We start from the raw sequence: 27,672 nt of genomic DNA, 5'->3' as shown, positions 1-27,672 counted from the left end.
GAATGGGATTTTTGTTTAAATCCTACCAATTATCATCCATTTGTCAGAATTACAGGGGCGTCTGCAGGGAGTGGGCTGGAGGGGCTGTAGCCCCCCCCCAATTGAGAAATTTGTGCTCCTCACTAGAAAATTTAATATTTTCTCCAAAATATTTAGTATTTGAAATTTAATTTTTGAATTTTTTTTCCAAAAAATTTATATTTTTTAACACCTGTAAATTTTTTGAATTTTTTGTAATAAGCAGGAGATTTTTGAATTTTTTAAGAATAACCATAGATTTTTGAATTTTTTTTAAGAATAATTTTTTTAAGAATAACCATCGATTTTTGAATTTTTTTCCGAAAAAAATTACTTGTCTGTGAAAAAATTTGGATTTAAAAAAAAAAGCATTCGAAAAAATTTCAATTTGAGATTTGTGTCTCGAAAAATTTGATGTGATTTTTTTTTTTTTCAAAAAGTTTAATAATTGAAATTTAATTTTTGAAATTTTTTTCCAAAAAAAAAAAAATAATTTTTTTGAAAATAACCATAGATTTTTAACTTTTTTTTCCAAAAAAATAACTTTTTTTATTAAAAACTGTGGATTTAAAAAATATTAGTTTTTGAAATTTTTTTCCAAAAATTTTTAATTTTAAAAACCATGCCCACCACAGAGTTTGTTGGACTCAGAGTAGAATTGAGTATCGACATTAGAGTAATGTCTTTCTATAAATAGATTCCTCTCATAGTTTCTTGTATCTGATGTAATAAAACTTCGTGAGAGCTAAGCTTCTCTCCTTCAAAATGTCTAGGTGGTTGTCGTCATGTTAATTTTCAGTTTCTTTTTTGTAAGGTACTTAAAATCCTTAGAATCTTCAACTCTAGACATTAGAACTATCACACGATCCTTAAACTCATACATATTATGTACGATCAGTAGCATTAATAGGGAGAAATGATTGTCAGGGATGACATCATAAATACATGTATGTGATATGTTCATAGTCAGATGGAGATTCCGTAATAATAATGATATGTGAACAAGTCATTATTACAGAATCCAGCAGCAGCAGCAAATTGTAATAACAAATATATATTGAACTAGTGCTCCCACTTACATAATTTGTAGGACGTGTCTAAACAACTCAAATGATGAAGATAGACACTTTCGGCTTGATGGATGTGAAAGAGAAAGTATGTATTACAAATTAGGATGTTTCTTACTTCTACACTAATAATGACAACAACCCATCAAGATCCCCCCCCCCACACCCATTATTAAATAATTATTAGAGAGGATGGGAATACTATGTCTTACTCTTAATCAACGCCCCCGTTCAAAGGAATGACCATTTTAATGACACTTTAAAAAATAATAGTTACTGTTATTCTAATAGACCATTTGAGGGTTGTGTTTTGGTTTTATACATTATCATTAATAGTTAATAGTTACCCACTTTTCGGGGTATATGTTAAACGAATTGCCACATTGAACTAGGGGTTTCATGGCTTTGGGAGGAGGTGGCTATTCCATCGACGTAACCCTTAGGGCGTGTGCTAATTTAAAAATGCCAAGAGGTTAGTTCTAGTCTTGTGTTTAGTTGTACAAAGTCTTACTGTGCACAAAACTATTTGGCGATGTAAGGTGCTAGACACGGAAAACTTCGGAGACTTTAATGCAATTGTACTTCTTCATCGTATCCTGTAATCGTATTGGATTGAGATTTTATAACAAAAAAAACCTATGATTGTTCACTTTTCATCTGTAGTAGACTAGGTTAAAGTTGCCTAGGAAAATAGTAGACTCCCAGTATAATATGTAAAATACATATCATAACACTTTTCACGAATACCTCAATAACCAATTCCTTAGCACTTAATCTCAACGACCCATCTATTGTATATACATCGATAGATATTCAGATATATGTATAAAGGTTCACTATAAAATTAATACTGCAGACAAAATCGCGGGGTGGTCAAATCTAGAGTATCATTGTGAGACAAAATTGTTGTGGGTAATATCATTGTGGAGCAATATGATTGTGACTAATATCATTACAATCATATTATATTGAGGCAATGGAATGATAAAAAGAATTTCACAGAAGCCTTTCCCCTGAGCATAATGGATCCCTTCCAACAAAAATACACACAGACACTCAGGTTGTACAAGTAAAGTACAGGGCCCCAAGGTAAGAATCCCTTCTAATATGCTATAATTTACCACGGCCCACATCTTTTGAAGTCAACTTTCATCGGGTCCCAGCATATATACTAACATGGGGGTTTTGTATTTCAGCAGCACAACCTTCGGGCCAACACAATATACACAATATAATTAAAGGTAGAATTTAAACATATCCCAAATAATTAATTTGAGAAGTTGCCTTTTCTAAATTCCATAAAAATCACGTTTTTCTTATATTAAGTCATGATATTGCAAGTTTTGGGTCCGCACACTATAGTATGTATGTTGATCAACATGCTCACGATGAGGGCTTTATAAACGTGAGGCGCCTTGTTTACGAAATATTATCTTTATTTCATCCATGACAATCAAACAAATTGAGAGGGGTTAATGGAAATCGTTGACATGTTTGTTTATTTATACATAAAAGGGGAATTCTCTCTTTTGAATGGAATATGTAACAAAATACATACTATGTACTTATTTAATACCTATAATTCTCTATCTATGTATTATGTAGTTAATAAATATACGTACAGTGTATTTGTACAACATTAGTTTACAAATGTCTATTCCCAAGGTAAAAATTATTAGTATAATATATATAACATATTATGTAGAATAACAATAATAAGAAACGCAAAAAAAAAAACAAGGTCAATAATATGTATTTCCATTATTTTTTTGGGAAATCTTCCATTTATCTGAAAATTAGTACAAAATTGAGAACTAAGTATTTCTTATAGTAAATAGATTTATATGTATTTTAGAGTTGAAACTCGGACAGATATCGATTTTTTTTTTGGGTTACGTCTTAAGTGATTGTACCGGGTGCGGCGAAAAAATCTTAACACTTTCAATCTAGAACTTTATCAAGATGTATTTCAGCAACCAGTTGTAATAGGGTATATCAATAAAATTAAAATAACTAATATGATGTCTTGTCTAACCTAATCATCGATGTAGCCCCCATGGTAACAATGATAGTTAGAGAACTAAAAAAAGAAGAGAGAATAAAACAAAGGTTTTTTTGAGTCAACATCAACTAAAATATTTCTTATTCTCTAAACCTTATAATCTCCTTTTAAAATAAGTGTGCAAAGATACATACCAACATGCAGGGATAATAATTCTAAGAATTTTAAGGTCTTGATTTTTTGTTTTGTATCAAGCAAAAGAGTCCAGAATTAATTCTAATTTTTAAATGTCCCGGGCAACACCGGGCAAACCTACTTTAGTACGATGTGATGTTCAAGTTGCCATTTCTTTGTCTATAAATGTCTTATTTAATGTCAACATGAGTCCCATGATGATTATCAATTACTAATTGATGCCATCATTTAATTTTGATCAATTAAAATAACTTGCTTATTATTAGTGTTGGATTCGAGTAAAAATAGATCGAATTTACATACTGGAACTTCAATAATCAAAAGAAATCGACGCATTTGAGTATTGATTGGTCATATTGCTAGTATCATCACTCCTTTTAAGGACTATGTACGGACGCTCTTATCTGATTAAAAAAGAACACTAATCTAAACCACATTGTATAATATGCTTTGTCCCAGTAATTGATGATGAAGGCCTTCAAGGAGTCGATACTGTTGTGTAAATTGGCAGAGACCTACCTCTCGAACTCTCCATTCAAGAAGTAATCCATTGGATTCCTAACGGAGAAGTTGAGAGGCCAGGTTTGGGGTACCAAAATGGCACCATCTCTTCTTTCAAAAAGTTTTGGGTCTTGCGGGTCTTGTGAGAGGGTGCAGAATCTTGTTAAAACAGGAACTCAACACCTTTGGTCCCGGCTTTCATCCAAGTATCCCTTGGTCAGACAGGAGTTCACTGTACCCTCTCGTTTGGCTTTAGAAATATGGGAACCTGACACATCCGTTGCTCCCAATGACCCCAAAGAGTTGTATCTACTGCCCTGGTCAAACAAACAGATGTAGGATCCAAAAATGGAATGCCAATGTGGGACACAATAATTATTATATAATCCATTATTTGCAGTATTTCACCAATCAAAACGCATTGTTTTTTGGCTGGATATTCAAGGCAAGATAGTGAGTTATGTAGTGTGTTCTGCCTCCCTAAAAAAGGCAATCTTCTGATAGAAAGGTCTTGTTGAAAATTTACAAAAGACATTTTCAATTTCAGAGAGTATTAAAAGCAAGAAAAATAAATTCTTTAAAAGTTTGTCAGTTAGCGTGTTCTGCTTTTAAAAAAAGCAGTATTGCAATATGCTCATCACAAATACACTCTAAATCCTTACTTTAAAGTACTTCACCTCATTTTTGGTATGTTTTCTGTACAAAATTGCAATATGTACATAAAAGAGTCAAACATACAGTATGGATTTAAGCATAGAGTAGATTTTTCCTACATCTCGCCCCCTCCCCTCCTCCAATAGTCTCATCTACTAGCACCTTTGTGGCATTAGTTCTCCTTACATTTACAACAAACAAACAAAGAGTGATCTACCTTTGTTCAATATGCTGTAGTAATGACACTTGTTACAGATGTACTTATATTACTCACCTCCAAAGGAGAGATGCTTTAATTATCCCTATAGATACCTACTCACTGGGCGACTTCTCTCTTTATTTATATATAAATAGGGATTCTTATTAAAAAAGGATTTTATTAATCATGTGCTGTGGCATAATTTATTGATACGGATTCAATCATGGAAAGAATAACCAAACTATGTTCCATACATACCATTAAGTCACATATATTAGGAACCTTTTGTGTTGTCTCGGTCGATAAAAAAAACTAAAAAGATTGAAGACCTATCAACATCAATTTTGACAAGTCTAGGACTGGTCGTTATCGGTCTTTCATGATAACTACTACAATAGTCGAAATGGCGTAGTTAGTTACTACGACAATTTTTGTAACATATATGTATTTAGTAGAAAAAGTATCTGAATACCGATATTGGTATAGTGACAATATTATATTAATGTATAACCCACGCTCATCTTGAAGTTATAATTAGTTGGTTTTTTTAAAATCAAATTTTTGGTTTTTAGAATTTTCTATTTGAATTCTTTTAGTATTTGTACATTTTTTATAGGTATAAACTACCGTATGAGTGAGACAAAAATCCGTTAATATCCACTTAAAAATAAACCTTTCCTCTGAAAAATGTTATGCTAATTTTAAATTAGGGTATATATTTTATGTGGGATCATTCACTTCTGAGAAAATGCCATACAAAGGTCGAAAACCCACCTTTTTTAATGGTTTTGTTTGAAGAAGAAGAACACCTTAATTTTTCATTTGGTTTTATTATGCGGGAGTAATTAGTCTTTCATTTTCATAAGAGTATTTATTCTCTTCTAAAAGGTCTAGTTAAGAAGAAGAAATGTATTTTTTTTTTTTTTCTCCAGTTTTATTCAGACAAAAATCATCTTAATAAAGATTCGTGATCATGTTGGTATCTCTGTCCAAAATCGAGTTTTGTTCCCGATTCGGTCTTGAGTGATTCCTTTTTAACCTATTTGGACGGATATTTCATTTTAGACCGTTCACCGAAATTCAATATGTTTAAAACTGTTGTACCAATTTTTTTGGTCTTAAGTATAGACCCATTTTTTCGCTTTCTGGACCTATTTACCCCTTTATCCTAATTTGAGTTGTACCAATATGATTTATGTAACATATTTAACCTACTATGACATTATATACACAATTTAAAGACACATATGACGTCATGAGGTCTAGGATTTTCATCCCGAATCCCAGCTTTAGTATCTAGAACTTCATTTCAGTTTATAAGTTATAATTGTAAGTGCATAAATTATGTCCACATGTGCGTATTACCTTGACATTTTCTCACCTAAACAACGTGTAGATATTCACATCCCGTTATTAAAGGTTAACGAACATTATCATAAAACTTATATATTTTTTCTTGCATAAAAAGAATGAATTTATATACCAACATACCATCTTTAGGTTTGCAAATAGTCTTGATATTCAGTAGAGTTTCAAGAAAGAATGAAGGATAAGAGTTGGTACAAGTATTTTGATCAGTACTATCGGTCCTGGAATTATAAACTAGATTGGATAAGGTTTAAGAGATTGCACTCGAAAACAAACACCCAGACCATGGCCAAGCCAGGATTGACTGCCAAGAACATGATGTGTGTTTGGTGGGATTAGCAGGGAATAATCTAATTCGAGCTTCTCCTCTCAGTTCTCAATTATGCCCTCTACTGTGAAAAACTCGCCCATTTAAACTGGCGATCGAACAGAAACGGTGGCCAGCATTGGTGAAATGGAGAGGAATCGTGTTTCACCAAGACAAAAAAATCTGCACACATCTTTGATGACGCGCCAGAAGTTTCGGGAGTTCGAATTGGAAGTTCTTATGCATCCACACAACAGTCCAGACCTGGCACCAAGGAACTATTACATATTCTTGTATATGGCCAACACGCTTGGGGCACAATTTTGGCCTGAATATAGGCCTGTGAAAATTAGTTTCCAAGTTTTTTGCCAATAGGGACAAGGGCTTCTACGAAAGGGCATTATGAAGCAAGTTGGATTCACTTTGGCAACAAATTATCAAACAGAACGGGACATACTTGGCTTAAATCAGAGGATTCTAACACTTCTTATTTAGGATTGAAATAAACGGAATTACTTTTCCCCCAACCCATTAGATAGTCCAATATTTCATAGACATATTTGAGTCATTTATAGGCTTTGTATTCAAATTTGTGGGATGAGCTAATATAGGCAAGAACTTTAAGTATTGTTAAAAACCTTTATTTGATTTAAGAGACTCATTTAGGCCTCGATATGGCCTCTTTCAAACACACTCCATCAATTTTTCATTCTTTTATGTGAGTATCCATTTTGGCTACTTTAAGTGGAATTTGCGACACACAGAAAGATTTAATAAGAATAATTGGAAGTATATAAATTGACGATAATTTGTCTAGGAATGCAAATATGATTCATTCTCCATTTGGAGAAAAATCCTTCTAATGACCTTATATGTTGAAAGTTGTTTACATATGTAATATTTACATAAATGATTGAGATCCTTGTTTGACACTTGTTGTTCCTGAGAAGTTCATATTCATTGGGGGTTCCATTTGCGCACAAATCTGTTGCACTTGTCTGATTAGAAAGTTCCTTCTTTCTTAATTGAAAGAATGACAATAAACATTTAATGGTTTTCTGTTTAGGTTGACACTTCCCATTATGTATGATAATTATGACACGATGGCTCGGATCATATTCATATATTCTTTGATATCATTTACTCTTAGTAGGAGGAGGCAGACACAGAGGGGGAAAACATGCCTGTTTTGATGGTATATACAACAATAATTATTTAGAAAGTTGTCAATAATGATGATAGTAAATAATAATGAGCCTAGCACAATGGGTAAGGAGGGGGCAATCTGGAAAACATCGTCATCATGATTCAGAGGTTGTTTTTTAGTTAAAATCATCATTGTTGGCTTGAATTAACCTCAAAAAATGTTGTTTATATGCTTCAAGTGCCTTAGAGTTAGAGTCCACTGTAGTGGCTCTAAATAAACCTATATATGTACACCTATACATATATAATTATTTTCTTTGGGCATAATGTGAAGAATAACAATAATAATAAGGGGTTGTTTATAAGTAGATGGGGGTCCTCAGGGTGGCTCTTGTTGTTTTTTCTTCATCATCATGCAAGTCTATTTAAAGTCTTGTATTGTTTGTATATTGTATTTGAAGGAAAACTCATTATACTCTTGAGGAGAGTAGAGTAGAGTATTTCAGAAATGGAAGGCAAAGAAAGAATGTGGCGGATCTTCATAGTGGAAACAAATTTGTTGCTCTCTTTCTGGCATATATGTGGTTCATCAACACAAAAACAAGCTGAAAAGATGAATAGCATTTGTATTCTTCCAATACGAATAATTATCCTCAATTTCAATCAACATGGATTCTACTGATTAATCCTTTGGAAGTGCACTCAAAATGGCACTTGAACCTTTAACATCACACATATTATACATAATACATGAGTTTTGGAATCCCTATTTGAGAAGTTTGACAATTTTTTGGCTCAAGAACTTCATTGATACAACTGCAAATATATTAAATACAAAAAAATACTAAATTCTAAATTATGGCTACCTTCTATTACTGCAAACGATTGCCCCATTGAAAAATTGGAATACCTCAGAGTTTATTTTAAATGAAGGTAAATCTAATTTTAGAGATGTTGTAATAGGAGAAAATTACTCATTTATTGAATAAACATCAGCGAAAATAGTCAATCAATTACTTTGATTAAATAAAATAATCTCAATTTCGAACAACAAACTAAAAAAATAATTATTTAAAAGAAAGAAAATCGTTTTTGATCGACTATTCATTTTTATTCTTACAAACTTCTGATCATGCATTCACATAATGGCCGTTATATGGTTAGAGTAGCAAAAATGCATTCTCCCAATGAAAAAATAAATAATTGATTGATTTTTTATATTTGAAAGGACCATATCAAGGCCAAATATCGTTTAATAAACCAAATAAGGTTCAAAACTGCACCTATCATTCTTAGATATCTTAACTTATCCCATTAATTTAAATACAAGGCCTATAATTGTCACAAATATGTTGTACGAGGGTGATCTGAAAAAGGTATACGACATTTTTTCTGAATTTTTATATTTCAAGTTAGTCTCCTTGTAACTCTAAGCACTTCTCCCAGCGCTGTTCCCATCTTTGTAACCCATCTCAATAGTACTCGGTGTTTTTCTCTGCAAAATAATTGTTCACGAGACACTTATTGTTTTGAGCTTAATTATTCAGAGTTTGATTTTAGTGAAACGCGTCCAATTTTTACACAATAAGCCTTTATACATCTATTGTTGTTTGAATCTATTTAAAGGTTACATTATCAAAAACAAATATTTAATGACAGCTGTAACCTCAATTTTGTCCATGGTCACAAAAACCTCGCACTAACGTGAGTAACTGTCAAGAGATGCTAGATAGATGTGACTAAATTTTATTTACGAGTGCTGCCATCTTCATGATAAATTGAGCATTTCTCTTTTTCATGATTTCTTTTTAGTTAATTCCCCCCATATGCATATAAGACTAATACAGTCTTATCTTCATGTTACAAATGCTTGAGTGGCAAATATAATTAAAGATCGAGTCAACCGCAAATATTTCAAGATCAAATAGAAGAAGGATTTGCAAAATGAAATTATAAACGATCTTATGCACGCATGTGTTGTTTTGAGTCAAATTTACAGGGTTGATTACATAGATCAATACATACTATTTAAAACTTTAATCTAAAGTAAGTAGGTATAATTTTTTTTTTTTTTTTTTTTTTTGGAAGTGCAGGTTATTTGATAACATAATATCTGTGCTCTCATATCAAATAAGCACCCAGTATAAAGATGACAAAACATGCAGAGATACAATTGTTGAATTAGCTCACATGGACTATTGTCCTAGTGCAATAAGAAGCATAGCATATTATGACTATAATCACTGGGAGAAGTATGGGAGGATGTTAGGAAAGTACACATGCCTTTATTGTTGATCTAAAACGGTCCATCAGGTCCAATCCTGGAATCTCTATCCCTCTTATGTCTCAAAAGTAATCAATTTAGACCTATAGAAAAGTGCTACAAACTCAAGACCCTTAACAAATAAAGTATCAAATAAAATAATCTTCTTTAGGTGATGAGATGAACTAAACCTTAATCAGAATTACCCTTTGTCGCACCCCCAAGTTTTCAAATTTCCTAGGAAATACTTTTTTTTTTAAATACGGGATACCAGGAAATATCAGGATCCCGTTAATAAATAATAAAAAACTATGATATTTATGTATTTCTTTATATATTTTAAGAAGAAATAATACATATTAAGCGTGCTTGCAAATTTATTTGTAATTCTAATGTTTTTCATTTAAATTAGTATCCCTAACAGTGCGCAGGTTGTTTTTAGTAACTCACGAGTACAGCTTTTTTGAATTCAGTAACCCAATCCGACCCGCAAAAAAAGAAGAATTAAATAGTAATTCGGAAACTAGCTAATTTTTGGTGTATTAGAAGTATAAAACTAAATGAAACATATGTTATGAAATAATTAAATGCGGGATTTCTCGTAAGGACAAAACTCTTGGAAAACAGGATGCCGAGAGAGAAACCCTAGTTTTAGCAGAAGTCTGAGGTGATGGTTCTTACAAGTTCAATAATAAGTTCCAAGCCTTTCCTATCATGTATGCATGTTCCCAACTAATTTAATATAACGTAATGCCAGCTAAGCTCTTCTTCTCCCAAACATTATTCCATTGTCATGTTGACCAACTACATGTTCGGTTTCTTTTCTTTTAACATATCAGCATTTAATATAATTTAAATTTTGAAACATTGGGTGCAATGGCATCTCTTCTAGGGATGTGGTGAATTTTTAAGTCTTTTTGAGCTCTTATTGAGAGATTGATTGCTGTTTTAATAAATAAATAATTTTTAGTCTTTAATTATAACCTTTCTGCACGTTATTTTAAATCCAATTTAAAACCGTCCGGATTTATCCTATTTATAGAGTATGTCATACCTGTGTGCAATGTGAATACACATAATTGCAAATAAATGTAAGTGCACTTTAATTAATCCTTCTCTTAATTGGTTTAAAACGCCTTATTAACAACAATATATTATGCATTAATTGAATAAACAATTCCTTCATTCATGAAAAAGAAAAGCTTTGGTGCAGCTAGTATAATAGTTGTACATAATATGACTGCATTATCGTATTTAAAGTCTTGGAAAAATGATGGATCTTAAAAGCATGCATGCATGCATATCTACCTACAAGGGGTTTGAAATAGTATTGTCGTCAGAGCAAATAGCTTATAAAAATCTTAATTATTTTTTATCAATTTACATAATTCACTAATTAAACATTAATATGATAATATTGCTTAAACTTGAATATGGCATCCTTTGGTAGCATTAACCAGAGTTGTAAAAAATATAACCAACTGGTATGTAAAACAAAAAGCCCCGAAAATGAACTTGGTCACTCCGACAAATTTGAAGAATATTTTGGAGGTGAGGGGCTTAGCTGTTATGACGTTTTATTAGATTAGCTGCGAGAGAAAGGAAATCAACACAAGCCCGGCCTACTCAGAGTTCAAAAGGACTTAACCTTGTAATTAAAGGTGTATAAAACATGTCCTTGAAAGTGGAAGCAGCTTTCTTTTGTTGTTAATTTTTATTTTCCAAAGTTGTTGTCGTTATTATTTAATTCGTAAAGACAGAACATCTAATTATAAACTAATAACTATTGTGGGTGTTTATGAATGATAAAGAGTAATAGTAAGGGTTTCCTCAGTAGTTATAAGTGAAAGTCTTTGTTGGACTCTGAGTAGAATTGAGGATCGACATGCGAGTAATTCCTTACTATATCATTGCTATATACGGTGTGAGATTTTTGTGTATTTCCTTTTTCTTACGGCTACTTGCAGCTGATCTAATAAAACGTCATGACAGCTACCCTTCTTCCAAATATTCTTCAAATTGTCAGGGTGACCACATTAATCTTATGTCGTTGTTTTTTTACATTCCGGTGGGGCATATATATTATGCTTAAAATAACTCTCCAATCAATCCCCAATGTGACTTATCTCCTGGAAAAATGATGGATCTTAAAAGCTTGCATGCATACCAACCTATAAGGGATAAGAAAGAGTATTGTCGTCAAAGCAAACACCTTATGAAAACACTTTTCAGACTGCCCATTGAGGATTGACATTGAAGTGATTTCTGCCCTTGTCGTTGTTAGATATTGCCCAGTGTGATTTGTATTTAATTTCCGTTCTCGGTTATAGCTGCTTCTATGTAACTAATCTAATGAAACGGCATGACAGTAAAGTTGTTTTCCTCCAAAACATAATTTAAATTGCCATTTTTGTGGGTTTTTTTAATACACTGCTTAGAGTTAACAACTTTATCCATGGGATCAACGAATGAGTTAGAGAGGGAAAGAGTTCATTAGACTCATTTCATTTACTTTAAAAAATCATGTCAATCAACGTTTTCATATATCTGCTTCTTCTCTGCTTCTTCCTTCTCGTACTCTCTCTCTCTCTCTCTCTTACCTTCTTCCGTTAAGTCACATCTCATCTCATAATACACATGTCTTTTGACAAATCATATTAGGTATGTGTCATGTACATATATAGAGAAGCTTATGAACGGAACACAAAATTTACTGGCGTTCCGCGGAACTCACTTCAATGAACTAATAAACGGAACACAATTTTGTAGCGTTCATTTCCACTAATTATCGCTGCATATACTCTTAAAATTAAAATCACTCAAACGATCAGTATTTTCACTCAAAGAAAAAATATTATATTTCAAGGATATCTCCAAAACTTCTTCAAAAATGTTCTCTTAAATGAACAGTCGCCAAGAATCGAACACCTTTAATCCAGACTTTTAATTATTTTTTTTTGTACAATTAAAGCCTCTTTTATCGTGTTTTGTGTTCAATCGGGAAAAACAACGGATATATTTTTACATATGGTCAAAATATATTTTTTTAATCCAATAAAATTGAACAAATCTAAAAATATATATATTTGACAGCAGAACTGATCCTATTTTAACTTTTGATATAGTGGGTGGGATGTGTTTTCAAAAATATTTACTTCTGCATTATTAACAGATAACAGTTTCGACGAATTAGTCTACAGATTATCTATAGTAATCTAATTTAACAGGTATGGAGTAGGGATAGTATAATTTGAAATGTCGAGTGCAGATATATAATTTTAAATGATATGAATCGAGTTATTCACATTTTTAAAATCACATTTGGAGTCGTTAATATGTTTTTCAACTTCACATCCTTGAAAGTAGGACTATATCAGGTCCGTTTAGATTGTTCTTTTGGCAGAGTAGTGGACACTAAACAGGAACGAATGCTTTGAAGTGATCCTTAAAATTCAATTTGCTGGAGTTTGACTAAGACCAAATGCGTATAAATAGTACCATATCAAATGAGCTTATGTTCAAATATGTATTATCTATCAATCTCACAATTGGAAGCAATTGTACGCTAAAAAAATATAATGAATGGAACCCTGAATGGATTGCCTGTATTTATATACGTATAAGAAGCAATAGTAATCAAATTAAGCATTCCCATTCAGCTCCCAGGTAAACTCTTCTCTCAAATCACGTTTTACCAAATATAAACGCATCTGTACTGTACTATATTTAAATACAAGGTAATTAAATACGTATTAGGATCTACAATTCTATGTACGGAACATGTAGTCCCCTCATGGCGTCATCCATGGAGCTCAAAGCAACAACGGTGAATCAATTCACATTGCAAAAAAAAAAAAAAAACGAATATATCTACCGCTTACTACAATTCATACTAATGTACAAAGCAGTCAACAAACAAAATTGTTATTTCAACCATTATACGACGCGCGTCTACGTATCATTATTATGTAAAATGCTTTCAAGGTCATACTAAAATACAAACAATATTAGTGTTGGATTCGAGTATAACTCGAATGAAAAAAAAAGACTTTTCTAAAGTTAGGGATCAATTTTTGTGGGAACGGGCTCTTCTGTTTCCTTCGGTTTTAATTTGATTTCTTAAAATTTATTTTTTTCCATTTTTCTCTTTTTTTAGAAAATTATGCTTTATTTAATTTTAAGAATAATCTGTTTTGAAAAGGCAAATACTTTTCTACTTTCCTAGTAATATGATCTCTTTTATAAAAATTCTTCATAATGTATATATATTGTACATGTTACGATGTATGTACAAGTTGCAACTTGTATTAGCGAATTGTCAAAGTTTCAATTTCTTCGCCATAAAAAGTCTTATTTAATTACAACATGTGACACAGTTTAATTACCAACTAATAATTAATACTATTATTTCATTTTGATCTATTAAAATTACATGCTTAGTATGTATTTATAAGTAATATAACTATGGGTATTTAAACTATATAATGTGCCTTAAAATACTTATATTTTAGTCTTTTATTTTCAAATAGTCAAAAATTACACCATTAATATATTAATCATTGATAGAATATTAAATTATTGTATTATTCTTGGACATCTCATTTTTTGGTTGTAACATGTACAATTTGCTTATACAAGTTACAACATGTACAAAACATACATATTTAAACTTTCGCAATTTTATATGGAGCGTGGGGCCAGTCAACAGCGAGGCCTGGAGCAAGTGCCACAGCCTTGAATAATGTCGACAATTTTTGTATTCTCAAATTCATTTTCTTAAAGTTATAACGGTGTTAGACCGGTCTAGTATTTTCAGATCGAACCCCAAACCTAGTTTTGATGTAATAGAAACGATATAAAGTAAATTGTATTCATTCAATTCTCAAAAACTCGAAATCACCCAAACCCTGAGATTTTGACTCGAATCCAACCCTAATGCACTTATATATATAATTGTTATCAATATTTCATTGTATACATGAGAGAGAAAAGGCTTTCACTACCATCAATAAAAGCTCTTCCTGGTATTGGACTTATTTTTAAAGAATGAAAAAAAAACACTTTTTTTCCAAAATAGCATCTTCTGTCTAAAAAAAACTGTACATTACTTAAATAAAAGATCCTAATCACATTAGAAGACCGAAACGAAACTTCATGGCTCTGCACAATCTCTTTTGATAGGAAGCACAAAATTATTATTACGATGTTGATGATGATAAATGGAGTCAATGCCCCTCCCCATAACTTCTCGTCACTTCAGCAGAGAATGGTGGTAATTAGCAAAAATGTACAGTTTGATATTATTATAATGTTAGTGTTGCTGAAATGCAACACAACACTAAATAAAAACACTAAACAACAGGAATCATTATTTTTATCTGATAAAACGTCTCTCTTTGAATAAATAGTCGAAGAAATTGCTTCAATATAATTATACAAACAAACAAATACTATGTGTATATTAGACAGGCTAATAAATTTTTATTTTCAAAAAATGTTTCAATCTTATCTTATACTTAGAAATGTGAAAATACGTGCATTTTTAGGTGTGCGAAGGTGAAATAGGGAATGAGATTTATTTACTTACTAGTAGTTTGTTTGTATACCCGAAGATGGTGGCATCATCTAGCGTGTATTATTGTTTATTAGTAGTTTGTATAGGGACTATTTGATCTATATGAATAGACACCAGAGTGCCCTCTATCCAATCAAAAACTCACAGGATCTCAAATTATAAGCACTAAGATAAAGTCGAATTTATCAAGAAAAATTCAAATTACTCATTGGAAGCGTATTCTTGCAGAATAAATTTTGATTTTCAGTCATAATTTCCACGATACTAGCGCCGTCCATCTGCAGACAAGTCGTGTCGGACATTAAACAGTCCCTCTACTTATTTGTCAACGCCATAGGCGTTCATGACCTATTACACTATTAGAACTGGTATTTTGTCAGTCATTATTTATTTTGTCTGGTCCAGTCCAGTCTTAGGATCAGTCCTTCGGAGTGTCAGTACTAAAACTAATTTAATAAATAAGGAAATATAATTTAGTTACGGTATCAAGGACCGAACTTTATCAGTTTTAAGACTTATATGCAGGACGGAACTGGACCGGACAGAGATTGAACGGGACTGCAGTCCTAAATAAGTATCCACACAACATTAGTTATAATTGGGATATATTAACTTGTACAATTGTATACTTGTATGCTAATAAATGCGTGTATATGCACATATCTAGTTATACTACATAAATAAACTGCGCGCTATACGCAGTACAAAAAATATTTGATTATTATTTTTTAACAGAAATAATAACTTTAAGAGAAAACTACATTAAGTACTTCAAGATAATTATTTATTCATCTAAAATATTTATTTTTTATTAATTGCTGTGTTTGAACTTATTTGGACTATTTTTAGGTAAAAACTATATCCCTCCCCATAAAATGTGGAACCTCTAAACATTGATCAATATGCAAACATTTCGTAAAATATAAATTTATGAGCCAGTCTACTGTACACATTTATGATGTAGGTACATTTTTTTTGGCAAGACCATAAATACAATGGATAATCATGCGATACATGTATATCGGTATATATGTACAAAAATAAAAGTAACATTACTGCGTAACTCAAAAAAATATGCATGTATCTATTACAATAATACATTTACACAGATCTCATGATCAAAGAAATTCATAGAAAAAGTTTACATAGCATAAAGATGTGAAAATTTCGGTTCTTGTTAAGCATGCGTGGACACAATTGTAGAAGCAAATTGCAAGTACATTCTATCCATGCATTAAGTAAAGTGTCGAAGCGAAGACCATGTGGCCAATATTTGTACAAAATAGTGGTCGCAGCGACATTTATCAAACTGTCTGAAAATGAAAATAAAAGATTCCAAATAACAGATAAAATCCCTGCTTCAAAAAATTTATATGAATCTTTGATTTTGCAGAGTACATTTGACAAAAGATCTCCCAGGAGAGAGAGCAAATTTCAAAACCATCGTATCCCAAAATTGATACCAAAAACTACTTCGACATTGAAATACAGCCTCGAGTAAATGAATATATATCGGAATAAAGTAATTGTATCCTATTTTGGCCCGAAAGCCCGTGGATTGGGCAAAAAACCCAAACCTCATATCCCGATTTTATAACGCGATCCACTTCTACTTTGGAGGGTCATGAAAGTACATGAAAGGCCTCATAATGTGGAAGAGGTTGTGAGTTTGTCTCTTATGATGTACTGGAGGGGAGGGAGACTAGGAGTCGATCCGTGGACTGAGAGATGAACCCAAGATGCAAGAAATAGTTGTTGTATTCCTCATCACTCAGTCCGCGATCAACTCCGAGTCCTTTTCCTTATTACTAAAAGGTTGCAATCATTGAATTTCAACTTTTCGCGATCGCGTTCACAAATTTCAAGAAAGAAAATTGACGTACGGCACAATTATACAGTGTACCGTACAATATCATTCCTGCCTCAATATTTAGAGTAAATTTTTCTGGCTTGCTTTTCTGTTGATGTGCCACATAATACATTCATTGAGAGAGGATAAATATTCGCAAGTTCATTCACCAATGGAAGTACCTACTCCCTTTCCTATTGGTAGATGGAATAATTACTGCCACTCTATTACTAGTAGCATAAACAATAATATAATTTGAGCAACTCATGCTCATGTGTACAATGAAGACATGGCTTAAAAAATAAGGGCTCAAGCAATTAGATAATTAATGAGATGATGGTTGAGCTATTAAATACTATGCTGAGTCATCATGTTTTCTTCCTCTTGTCACTGCATGTATTCAACTTGAATAAATTATGTAATACAAAAGAATAAAAAAAAAGAACTTGCGAAAGAAGGACGCAAATCCTTGGACATGAGTATAGACTTACTAATCTGGATAAAGACTAGAGAAAGATTTGAAATTATTTGTGAGGGGGATTATAATCTAAGTTTAGAATTCTTCTTCTATTTATAATCATCACTACTCTTGGTAGTTTCCACATGTATATAGGTAGATAATGTAGTTAATATCGTATCCTTGAGGATATAAACCAACGGCTATTAATCTACATCACATAATTAAGAGGATTCATCCATCAAGTCTGAACACAAATCTAACGTTAAATCTTACTTTCATTCCAGGAAGAGGAATTCTACTACCTCAAAGGAGATGATAACACTTTCTCCAGTGTAGTGTTACCATAATACCAATATTTTAGCACTAGTTCCGGTACTAAAATTAGTTTACGTAGTTCCAAACTATTTCGACTAAAAGGGCAATTCATACGCATTTAGATTGTAACACTAACTCTCGTAGTCCCGGTCCTAGTAATCCGGAAACCACTTTAGTACCGGTATAACAAAGAAGCCTATAAAAATATTATAATATCACTTCCTATTTCCCTTCATTATAGGAAAATAAGGTGAACAATATCGAAGCAATTGTAAACTGTGTCATTTGGCGTCGATTGATGGTAATAATTGTGTTGTCTAAATATATATATATTTGTCAAAACAAGGCCTCATATTCTGTGCAAATTATTGCTCCTTTTACACACCTTTTTCTATGCAATCATATGTATGTATTGTGCGTAGGCATCAGAAGAGGAACAGTACGTTTTTCAGACTTTTAATGATACCTACCATTGCAAATATTGTAAGTTATGCATAGAGGCCCGTGGGTCAAATTGGATTCCACAGACACAAAAATATGTGGAAATAATATAGACAAAGACTTCCTCAGATTATATCTATAGAATTATAAGGTATTAAATACAACATCATAACTATATAATTAGTGTTCTGTAGAGCTTTATGATTTGATTGAGTTATATATATATATATATATGTATAAATCACCACAGAGCTCTTAATTGATAAGACTACTTATGAACCGTAAGAATACATGGGGTTTGAACTATATTATTTGAGCAACTAAGACATTTTTTTCGCTCAAAAACTTGATGGATGCAATTGCAAATATATATTAATGAATAGATCATTAAACTGAAAATAATGCGAATTTAATTTTCCTAATCCCTTCCAGTGTTGCAAGAAATATCAAAAATGTGCTATAACCACATGTTGTTGTTCTGTTTTTTTTTTAAATTTTAAAGATGTTTTATGAAGACGATAAAGGAACTAAATAAATACTTTTTTAATGAACATAATAAAGGGATTTCGAATTAACTTTTCAGTCTGCAGGAATGAACGTCAGGTATGGCAAAAGTTAGAAACAAAGATAACGTATTACTTTGAGTACCAAAACATGCGAATTTTGATTAAAATACGAGCTGGTCGATTGATTTGCTTCGACTTAGGAAATCCGGTCCAGGAATGAATTAAACGTACATCTCTATTACGTATTACTCTATATTGCTTTATCTCTGCCTATAAAGTGTATTATAATTTCAACGTCAGCTACAGGAAATAAATGGATTGGTATATTTTTTATTTAAGCATCAGAGTCAATTAGAGCTGAATGTAATTTCCCTAATTAGAATTGCCGATTATTATCAGTGCAAGAAAAACAAAAAGTTGTGACGTCATACTACACCCCTTTTATCAAGAAAATAATTCAATTTTTTATAAGCATTAGCAAGAATGCTCAGTTAGTTACTTTGAAAATTAAAAAAGAATCAGGTTTTTTAACACAAATTCAAAATCTTTTATCAAATATTTTCAAAAGAAATCTTACAAATGGACAAGAATTCTAATTTCAAAAAATCACAAAAATACGACCACACACACTAACCTAGTTGACGTTATAGGGTTAAATAGAAGGAATTTAGAAACATTGGTTAGTTATACCTATGGGGGTTGTTATTTGATCTAATGCAAGATAAAACAAGAGATTTTCAATAAAGGATTATAAGAAAAGTAATAGAAACAAATATTAAAAAAAAAAGTTGTTAATTATATTTAAAAAAAAAAAAAACTTCCTCCTCGATGATCCTCGTTGCATTATTCAATCCATGATTGAATAACTCTATATCAGATCCAAAAAGCATGATAATGGAATTTAAATTTTTAGACTCTTCCTTGTCTATAGTAAGTTAACATAAAAACAATCTTAAACAAACATCTAGGAGAAACACCCAATGTATCTTTTTTTCATACGTAATCTACGAGTATACAATATACAACCCAATATTAAATAGACATATTTATTATTTCGTTCAATTTTACTTTGTGTATTCAAATTTATGGCAGGATTAGATATACTCAAATATATTTACTATAGTTTAGATCCTTCATTCGATTAATGATACTTAATTTGGCTCGGATATGACTCTTTTCAAAAGAAATTAAATAATTCATTGTAACAATGAGTTTTGCTACTTTAAAAGTAATTTGGGGCACCTTCAAAAGATATATCAGGGTAATTTATTAATACAAATTGACGATAAATTATTGTTTTAAAAAAGGATCAAAAATAAATCTATTATTTTCCCAATAGATGGCTTTAGTAATGTGTATGTTGCGTTGTGTAGTTGCAATTGGCTTACGATAGATAGCGTTAGAAAGATAAAATTTTGCACTACAAAACTATTTAAATAGTTTAATTATTTTTTGACTCAGTATTATTTGAGGGTACGTCAAAAATGGATACCAACAAAGAGAAAATACGCCATGTTTTACATGTTTTCATCGAACAAGGCGAAAACGTAAGGCAGGGGCTGAAAATGTGAATAGTATTGTTGATTCTGATACTGTAAAACTGATCACATGCTATTTTGGATTCGTCGATTCCGTTCCGGTAATTTGATGCACTAGCCTCAAGAAGGTCATTTGTTGATAAAATAACGGAAATTCTTGAGTCCGACCATTACGTAAGCAATGTTTTATAGCCAATAAGATAAACATCAATGAAAAAAAAATTGAAATCCATTCAAATAATGGAGGTACTACAGCTTATATGAGTCAAATTTTATAAAAAACCAGAAATATTACAGCTCGCTTCTGTGTTGACAGGCCACATCTGATGTGAAACATTTGATTTAATATTGTGCAAAGAAGCTTGAGAATATTTACAACACACATATTATGAAACTGATATATTTTATTATATAATATAATAACAGTCATGGAGAGAGAGAGAGATTACTGTAAAGTGTAGATTATACGTATTTGATGAATGCTAATTTCCTAAAGTAAATTGGTTTATAATATACGTATAATGATAAGGTATAAAGTGTTGAATAATTAGATAATAAAGAAGTCATCAAGAGCAACAAAAAATATAATTCTTTTGCACACCACTAATTTTAACATGATTAAAAATACATTTAAAGATAGGTAAGATGTGTGGGTTTGAGTATTTTACTTAGGACTACACGAGTACAAAAAAAAAAGAACCAGGTAGATAAGAAACTCTTTAACTCTCTTCATTAAGTAAAGTAAGTCAATTTATTAATTATATATTATGTTAGTATGTATGTAACATCTCATAAAAAAACAAAAGGTATGAGGAAACTCTCGTTGTTTTAGGAGAAAAAGATCTTCATTCGTTTTCACTCTTTAAGAGAAGATACTAAGTATACAAAATTACTCAAATCTATGCCCCCCACATCATCAGTATCATCTTTTTTTTTAAATGCAATTTTTGGAAGTCTGTAAGCAAATCATTGATGAAAAAATGATTTTTGCATATGGATTTAGTATACATAAGATCCAAGTTGTACTCAATATTTACCCACCACTAAAAAAAACACACATAAATGACTTAAAGAGGAATCCATACTTAAGATCCAACACTTTTGAATTTCGCGCCTTTTGCCATAAAAAACGTCTTCCTTATTTATTAGTACTAGTGCAGTTGTTTTGCACTAAGTCTTGCCAATAGCATATGTCCTAGTCCTGGCTTACTAAAGACAAAAACACTTTAGCTGTCAAGAAGGATAGGACTGACATCCCCAAGATTAGTAAGAGCTTTTGAGGCTGCAATTTTGGCTACAAGACTAGGCCCACATACATCCAACAATATATAAAATTCCACCAAGTATTACTTTCATAAGGATTCTTGGTCACTTTGCATACCATATCTTCAAAATGTCTGTCTTTGGGCGGCTCAATGGATGCTCTCTGGAGTTAATTTAACGTCTAAGTAGGATTGTCACGATAACACATTTTTCTGTGGTATTAATTGCCCCAGAAATTATTGCGATAAGCGATAATATTGCCTTTTTGACACAAATTTCAACTTATTCTATAATAATAGCAAAATAATGTAAATACATCCTTTCCAAGATCAATAAACTTTTATTTTTAAAGAACACTGGAACTGGACATCTGGAAGACATTCAAAATATCCATAATTAATTAACAAAACATCCAAAAACAATAAATACAAAATTAACACTAAATAAAAAGGATATAAACCAGATTACAATTCAACAAATAATAAGCATTAGACTCAGACATACAGGCAAAATTGCCAATGATGACCTTTGTGCAAAAAAAAGTGGAAACTAACAACAAAAAACCTGACTGAAACCGGATGCTTCAACAGGTCATATTCAAATTTGTAGCTTCTTTAGTCTTGCAGATTCCAAACAAGAAATACCAACACCGAATTAAAAACTTTTGATATCCAGTTACTTTGAAGGGTGCGGATGGAATTTATTGCAACCGGTAAAAAAATTATTACTCATTTTAATTTATTGCGCAATTAATCAATTTATTGCATATTGCAACAGGTCTACGTCTAAGGTCAAGATCAAATAAGCTATCTCCAAGTCATGATCCAATCTAGAACCAAACTTAATCAAGAAGACCATCTGCGCAAAGTTTCCTCCAGGATTTGAAACTATGATTAATGGACAATGGCGGATATGGATTGAATGGAATGTGTCATTATTTATATCTGAAATACATACTAAAACAATATCATACTCCATACTGGTATTACAGATCTTCATAATGTTGATTTTAAATGGTCGGTCTTAAGACCCGATCCCTGTATTTACAGTGTACAAACTTATCAAAACATTATCTTCCAGAATATCCCCATTGATATTTAGTTTTTAATTCCTAATGATACGTGAGCATTCAAATTTTTTTTTAATATTTATTATTATTCAAAAACATGACCAAAATTGGGAGTTTTAAAAATCCAAACAAGAAAAACAACAAAACAATAATAAATTCTTAAACTAAATGGAAAAGAAACTCTGAATAATAAAAATAAGTTGAATAATTAATTATTATTCAACGTGTGTTACGTTATTAAAAACGCAAAATATCTCTTAAAAAATACATTGAGTAAAACCATTTTTCCATTAGATGAGAAAAAAGTTGAGATCTTTTTCTGTAAATCCTTCGTGATCCTTGTGGGAGGAAATAAGAAAAAGAAGAAAATCATCATAAATTCCTTGTTATAGATTTTATGGTTATTATCAATAAAAAGTACATAAATACATCTGTCGATGAATAAGTTGATTATCAATAAATAACCACCACGAATTTGACAAACAAATATTTGAGATTAAAAAGGAAATGAGACTCAAAAATAGATGGGATAAAACTCTTTTAAACGAACATACGTAAATATATATTTCCGGAACATTTGCACAGAATTGAAATAAAAAGAAAGTAATATTAGAAAAATAAGACACAGAGAGGAAACATCCAACAAAAAAACCAGATGTTTATCCTACAGATATATAAAAAGTAGAATGATTGATTAGAACCTAAAAAGAAATACAGCCATAACCTGAGAGATATCAATAATATGAATGTACCTATATTGTACATTAATACTAAACAAGGGTATAAAGCATATTCACGTGACGTTGCTTTGTTGATATCCGCCATCTTGGGGTCATAAACGACCAAATTTTAGCAGAAGGAAAAACCTTTTCTCATTAATCTTAAGGAAAACTAATGTTGAACTAATATATTTGGATGTCAACTTGGAATCAACAAATAAAAGACCCTTTAAAATGTGTATCAATTATGCATCTCTCCAATGTCACCTCTTTATCATAATAATATAATATCCGACCCCAATATGCATTTTAAAATAGTTCATTATATCATTATAAATTCTTATTAAAATAGTTTACACAATAAATTAACAATTATATTTGCAAGGATCATATACTTTACTCATACTATCCTACTTTTCTCGTCCTTAAGGAATCTAAGTCAAAATTAATTGTAAATCTAGTCATTTAATAGGGATTTTAGTAGCTAGACATTTGATTAGATTCACAATTCAGTATTTATCTATGGCATAAAGTTATATTGAATACAGGGGTTAAGTCTATTTTTATTTTGAAAGCCAAAAAGTTTCTTTTAAGATTTATAGGGAGTTTGCGTATTTTATTTACTAAATAAATCAACTACGACCCTCCAAGATGGCGACACATTTAATTATGATGCAATTTATGGGGTAAGTGAAAATCTTCTAACGTACAAGAATAACATGAAGTCGTTGGAGACAGACTTTCTCTATTAGAATCAACTCAAAAAATCATAGGCGAAAATCCTTTCCTGATGATAAGTTTATTCAAGTGTAACATGTATTTTTTGTATCTATAGACATCATTCTACTAATTCTGGACATTTTTGTAGTAGCGTTTTTCGGTACTCAAATGGTACCGGAGTACTAACAAATTTAAAACGGTACAGTACTAAAGAGGTTATGGAACCCGTACATTCAATTCCATTATATTATTTAAAAAATAGGCCATCAATGATGTAATCCTCAAATTTTCTCAACTGGCCCCTCCACTCAAACAAAATTGTCCGTGTTATAAAAACAAGAATGAAAAGGGTCTTTTAATATCCCCTTACTCCATCCCAAACAAAAATCCTGCTAACACCTTTCTAAGTGGATGTAAATAATTATCTATTTAAAAACGTTTTAAAGTATCAAAATACCTATACCAATTTTGATAGGAGTAGGAAAATGTAGCCATCGAGACAAATAGTAAGTACATGCTACGATCATACATAAATATTATAATGTTCTAAATCCATTATTTCCGTATTTGCTTTTTGACTATAGAGTACTCACAAAAGGACTTCAATATCCATCTACATTACAATTACCAACACCATATGGAGTGTGCAAAATTTCTTTATTTTCTGTCAAACACCTCCTCAAGGTAATAGGAGCCAAAAGGAGTAACTCTTAAGGGGTTTTTTCCGTACTCTTACATTCTTTAATTGGAAACTTTGATTAATATATTTCCTGTAACGCGACGAAGACACGTTGCTCCTGCCACAAAAACTATTTATAATACAACTACAAATATTATTCATGTGGTTGAAATAGTAAATGAATTTATCCGCATTTCGCAAAGCCCTAAGGATATTATTATATTAATTATTTATTATTGAGAGTCTGCTCTGTTTTTCATCATTATCATGACGAGTTAAATGTTTGAAAATGCAGGATTCGCATGATTACAAGATATAGTCCTTGCTTGCATTTTTGATCACACATGAGTAGTCGCGACTGATGGTACTACTGATGATGAAGACGAGAATGTTATGTAATGGCGAATCATTCTCCGCAATGGATGCTGCATGTATTGTATTTAAGCAACTCACGAGATATACTACACTACATAACATATCATTTATCAAACAGAAAGAAAAAATAATGATTTGATGGCCGGAGAGATGGAGACTGTTTGCGCATGATTTACTACTACTAGCTACAGTCAATAATATCAAATATGAACGACAACGTCTTGACATTTTACACACTACTTCCATGTACTTAAATTTATAAATCCTCGCCCTATATATAGTTATATTGCAAGTAGCAAAAACAACATTAAATTGTATTTGCCAAAGATTCCACCGTGGAATGAAGGGGCAAAATCAGACAAATAAAAACATGAAGGGGTTGCAAAAAATATCCAATGTTTTATGTGGTTATATATTTTATTATGACTAGTGTATACCTTTTGCAAAAAGAGGGGAGGGGAAGAGAAAATATGAATTATTATTAGTAGTAACAAAAGTTTAAAACAATGTCTTACCGGAAAATAATTTGTATTGATTAAATGTGAAAAGTTGTACTATCCTATGTAGACGTCGAATACTATAATAATCCAACTCCTTTGATCCAGAGTGACTCTTACGTCCGATGAATATAAACTACACAATAACTCAAACTAAACACTCACAAAAAATAGCAGCTCACTGGTACAAGTATGAGCAATAGTAGACAGTACTAATGATACAATTCATGAAAGAGTAGAATTTTTTATTAAAAAAGAGTTTCAGCCCCCGTGCGTCACACAACTGAGAGGAGGATAAAACTCGCACTGACTCACACTTCATAACATTTTACACGACCATTAAAATAATAAAAAAGAAGGGCTGAAAGGATCGCACTCCCTTGGCGGGCCGGGCTTCTTCATTTTAATAGTACTAAAAGGAGTTCACTCAATTGAATTGTAGTAGAGTAGTAGTAGTTGTAGTAAGATAATACCGGCCGGTTACTACTACGTAACGAAATAATAAAGAGTGTGGAGCGTAAAGGTATGTGTCATGCAATAGTAGGTTGCGTTGGCTTTTTATATTTTGTATCCATGCTATTATAAATACATAATATATTAAATTATAATTAATCCATGAGAGAATGCATATTTACATACTTAAAAAAAACTCACTAGGATTAATTACTCTCTGTTTAATGTGGTTGTTTTTGTATAATTCTTCCTAACCGCTCATCATTGCATATTTTTAGGAAGTAACCTTGTGATGTCTGTTTTAATACAATGTGATATTTGCATTACTTTTCCAAGATGAAACATGAAGCTAAGAAGGGAAAACGTTCTATTAATTAATTGCTCCTTATCATTTTTAATTATAATATATACGTTCTATGAAGATCTATATCTCGTACGTCGTTTTACATGTTGATAAATTATATATTTGTATATAATGCGTTTTTACGTGTCGTCCGCATTACATTGTTGAGGTCGCAGGCATTTTGGAAGAGAAATAAATAGGGATGTAAATCCTGTTAATATTTTTCTGGACTGTTTTATTGGAATTGGTAGTCTGAAGAATGACTTTTCTTTTCCTTCGCAGTTGTCATTATTATTTAATCCCTGAGTAGTAAACTTCCTTTCTTCAATATGTAGATTCAATTACATTCAAAACCTGATTGAATATTCTTATGTACACATAAAAGACGGAGTGTAACCCTGAAGATTTGTTGGGGAGTTATAATTCTAAGCCCTTGTTGGACTCAGACTATAATTCAGAATCGATATCAGACTAATTTCAGCAATTGCCATTTTTTATTTCATTTCCCCGTCCTCCCTTGTCACAGCTGATCTTTTCCAAAACATTATTCAAATTGGCAGGGTTACCATGTAGATTTTTTTTATCCTTCCCATTCTACACATGATTTTCATCACTGGATATAAATATTCATGTAGTCCTAGGGTATAAATAATTACGTAAAGGATTTTTTTTTTTTTTGAGGGGGGTGGAGACACATTCAAATTTTGTCCGAATATTAGTGACTTGCATTTTTTTTAAAAACATTTTCTTAACTTTTCTTAATTTTTGATGAGGACATTTTTCTAGAATTTGTTTTTCCATGATTTTTTATTTTATTTAAGATCTTCTTCCTCTTAATGACTTTTTTTTTATAAAATATTTATTTTCGTGAAAAGATTCACTTTGATATTTTTGAAAAAAAAAATCATTTTAACATTGTCCGAATATGCCACATTATTTTACCGAATATACCATGCATAATATGTAGTGATGAAAATCTTGTGTATAATGGGGATGTTAACCCTGACAATTTGAAGAATGTTTTGGATGAGATCAGCTACAATCAGCTGTGACAAGGGATGAGGAGGAAAAGGAAATATACAAGGACATTAGCTAGAATTACTCTGATGTCGATCCCCAATTCTACAGCGAGTCCAACAAGGACTTACAA

General features: G+C 31.4%; 1 protein-coding gene across 2 annotated transcripts in view; it reads right to left on the bottom strand.

The window, feature by feature from the left end:
• klar (klarsicht) overlaps positions 1–26,064 on the bottom strand; it is a 289,070-nt gene extending 263,006 nt beyond the window's left edge. For both annotated transcript variants that reach the window (XM_040724997.2, XM_040724998.2), the window contains exon 1: positions 25,745–26,064. The gene's annotated coding sequence lies outside the window, so the exon portion shown is untranslated. The remainder of the gene's footprint in view (positions 1–25,744) is intronic.
• Positions 26,065–27,672: the final 1,608 nt, after the last annotated feature.

Source organism: Lepeophtheirus salmonis, chromosome 14, assembly GCF_016086655.4.
Source record: "Lepeophtheirus salmonis chromosome 14, UVic_Lsal_1.4, whole genome shotgun sequence".
In the NCBI taxonomy this organism is placed as follows: Eukaryota; Metazoa; Arthropoda; class Copepoda; order Siphonostomatoida; family Caligidae; genus Lepeophtheirus; species Lepeophtheirus salmonis.
This window is presented reverse-complemented; position numbering and strand designations above follow the sequence as displayed.